This window comes from Engraulis encrasicolus, chromosome 20 (genome assembly GCF_034702125.1).
Source record: "Engraulis encrasicolus isolate BLACKSEA-1 chromosome 20, IST_EnEncr_1.0, whole genome shotgun sequence".
In the NCBI taxonomy this organism is placed as follows: domain Eukaryota; kingdom Metazoa; phylum Chordata; class Actinopteri; order Clupeiformes; family Engraulidae; genus Engraulis; species Engraulis encrasicolus.
This window is the reverse complement of record NC_085876.1, coordinates 8582519-8586582: the sequence shown is the minus strand read 5'-3', so window position 1 is coordinate 8586582 and position 4064 is coordinate 8582519.

Here is a 4064-nt window from a genome sequence, read left to right as displayed (position 1 = left end):
CTAGAGCACGTTTTACAGCTAACGTTGGTTCACTGTACAGTGGAGGGTGCAGGTTGGGGGAATGTGGCAACAACGGTCACAATGTAATAATAATTTAGTGATATATAGTTGACCAAAATGGGCCCCGTGTTGCTTGGGCCAGGGGAGACCGCCCCCTCGCACACCCCCACTTGTTCCACTCATGTTTTACTGCCAAACAGTGGTGATCCTACAATTACTAGCGACCCGGGGCAACACCCGCTCCTATACTCCACCCGCTGCAAAAAAGCTGCCGTTAAAAATCTCTAGAGATGCACCGGATCCTGATTTTTAGGATCCTGCCGGATACCGGATCCACTGCTTAGGATCCTGCCGGATCCGGAACCGGATACCGGATCCTACGAAAGGGTTGAAACACATAGCCTACTCGCACACGTGGGCCCTTTTTATTACGTTGGCTCAAACCATTTTTTAGACTCATTGGCTTACTGCCACACTGCCTGCACTGGCCGCTTCCAAAGTTCTTTCACTCCATGCAGCAATTGGGGTTGTGAAAGACTGACTGAAAAACCTAGGCTAGAGATGCACCAGACCCTGATTTTTAGGTAACTGCTGGATAACGGATCCACTGCTTAAGATCCTGCCGGATCCGGATCCTGTGAAAAACCCTATTATCCTGACGGATCCGGAACCGGATCTTGGATCCTGTGCATCTCTAAAAATCTCTAATACAATGTTATTATTGCAATAGCGTGGTAACAGCACAGAAAATTACATGTAAAAAGAGTGCGAATTGTGGTCGGGGTGGAGTTTCGCAATGCTGCCGCCCCCTCATAGTTGCCGCGCCGGGCAATTGCCCCCGACCCTAGGACTGCCCCTTCAGCCATACTTGGCCTCTCACAATGGCAAGTTTACATGGAGAAAAGCCATTTGCTCATGTATTAAAAGAAATGTTCATGAAAAAGATGATATTTATGAATGGGCAGCAAAAGTTTCTATGAATTATGTACTACAAAATTACACTTGCACTGGACCTTTAATGACAATTGGATTACATTTTGAACACAATAATTAGGCCGACACAATAATCACATTCATATCAATTACATTATCTTTATTACATACATTACATACATACAATTACATGTATTATTGTGACTTCTAATGACAGCTGTGAAGCCCCACAAAAGAGTGGCGAAAGATACAACAAAAAATGAATGCATTTAAAAATGTATATTTACTCTATTATCATGAGGGGTTACTTTTAGCTGTTTGTTTCACAATAAAAACATTAAATTCAAGAGTTTCATTTTGTGTGTCTCTTTTTTTCCTGAACCGAGTGTATGTCACTTTTTCTTGATCATGTGAATAACTGCTGCAACAAATATTTTTTTTGCAAATTCATTTGTAACAAATTAATTTGATTATGTGCAACATATAAGTAAAACTGTATGTCATGATGTAGCCTACATACCAGGGATGAAAAAAAAAACAAACCCGTCCACCTGCCAAAGATGGGTGAATTTGGCCTTTGGCGGGTGAAATGTCAACCCCCCTCACCTTGAAGGGTGAACATTTTCTACAGGCGACCAGGTTAATGCCGAATAATAAGCAGTATCCAACATCAAAGGCTTAAGCAAATTGGTAATGAAAAGAGTTAGTGGCATCACAATAACGGAATTCACGACCTCTGAAACAGAAGTATTGATCAGAAAATGATCTTACTTGGCATTACAATGTTTGGAAATGTTGAATATGAACTGGTAAAAATCGTGACTGGTAAAAAATTGTGAGTGACTGGTTGATTTTAGAATCTACCCGTCACAGTGATTGGTGAGTTCCACCCCTGCACCATACACATAACAACCCAACAGGCAATAGACCTAACCGTTGAACAGGGTTAATGTGACGGCTTATTGGGTTGCGAGGGGCCCTGCCAGGTTTTAAAACAACCCTTAAGGCTCACGTTTCAAACAGGACCACATGTTAACCTTATGTAGTACAATGAGACATCTTTTTGTTCATGAAACATCTTTTTAAGTGGACAATGGACCTAACAACAGTAGATAAATGACAGGGTCTATCAGGCACTCAGTGGTTGCAAGGGGCCAGCTGAAGTTAAAAAAGGTTAAAAGTAGGCTACAGATACAAATGGCCTACATAGACCTACCTGAAGGCTGTCATTCCAAATAGAACCACACCAATGAATACACATCATGAGAACTGCACATTCACTAAACTGGTATGGGCCGCGGACAGACGGACGGACGGATGGGATTACATAAGTAAAAACATACACGCACACACACACACACACAACTATACATACTGTATGTACATACAGAAAATAAACTGACTGTTCACAGAAAATAAACTGACTGTCTATCCCTGGTTCAAGCGGTCTAGTATTGGCGTCAGATTCAGCCACAGGGTATAGTTAACTGTTAGACATTTATAGGGGTATACTGAAACTCCTGACCTTTTCTGGTGGGTATACAGGGGCATAGCAACAAATTGTGGGTCCTATGTACAATGAGCTCCAATGGACCCCCCAGCAGTATATCCACATAAATCAAAGACTGTGTGGGACCCCTATGGGTCCCTGGTAACTCAGTCACATTTTACCACCTGTATGACACCCCTGTTTGCAAATCACATAGTCTACTCCGCTGACATGATCAGATGATCTTGTCCCAGGCCCAGCCAAAGCTGTCAGCAGCCCTGCTACGTTTTAATGAACAGGGATAAATTACATGTTGCATAAAAAAAGCCCCCCTACAGCTTGGCCCAGGGCGGCCGCCCCGCCGCCCCCCTGCTCCCTCATGTTTTGCAGCCAAAGATGCCTCATAAATTGGCCATTCAAAATGAATTATTTCATTTACTACAGGTAGAGGATCCCCTTACTTATGTAGGCCTACAGTACTTTACAAACAATAGGCCTATTGAACATGCACAAGATCACAGTAGTAAAAATATTCATGAAAAATAAATGTAAATGTAAACTGGGAATTAATTACTAAGAAGTTACACATAGGTTGGACCTTTATTGATAATCATTATCATATTCATAATTTCATATTTCATTTAGTATAACTGTGAATCAACATTGCGGATTATGTTTAGCTGCTTCACAATAAAAACATTTCATTTCTTTTCATTTGGTGAGACTCAAATAGCCTGTATGTCAATGTTTCGCTAATTATGCGGCTTATTGTTATGGATAAGCGGTTAGGGCGTCAGACTTGTAGCCCAAAGGTTGTCAGTTTGACTCCTGATCTGCCAGGTTGGTGGAGGGAGGAATCAACCAGTGTTCTCCACCAGTCTCCTACATGACTGAGGTACCCTGAGCATGGTACCAAAGAGGGTGGAGTAATTAAGAGGATTCAAAACACGCCCACCCAATGCAAAAGAGTGTGCTCTAGTTGGGTCTCCTAAGGGGGAGTTGTTCCCTCTTTCTTCTTTTATTTTTGAGGTGTTTGCACAAGAAGTGTTCAACTGCCATCTACAGCGGGGACTCCATTTATTCTCAACCTCACGACATAAAGTGGATACCAGAAATGAACTAGAATGACTTTTCTCTGTCTATAAGATCCGTCCCGCCGTACTATTCCCTAGGGGTGCCATTGAGGGCTGCCCCCTTGCATGGGTGAGGCATAAGCGCAATTCTGTTGTGTGCAGTGTTCACTTGTGTGCTGTGGACTGCTGTGTCACAATGACAATGGGAGTTTCCCAATGGGCCTTCACACTTTCACTTATTGCTGAAATAGTGTTTCCATTACAAATGCGCAACATAACTAAAACTATACCATGTCATGTCATAACAGCTATTCCTTCATTGCCATTTGTTTGTTGCAGAACACAACTCGTGAGGAAAGCACATCAATCAGTATGAAAACTGTCAACAGAATTTAGTTTGTTGGTGTGCTTGAATACAAGCGTTACCACCCGTCCCGGTTTTGAAGAGTGCAAGAAAAGGGTCAAACGGGTTGTTGTCCTGGAGGTGGCAACCCTAATGCGAGCTGATGTGAAAAGTTAGGAAAAAGTGAAATACTGAAAATGGGGACAAGAACTCGACAAACTCAAAG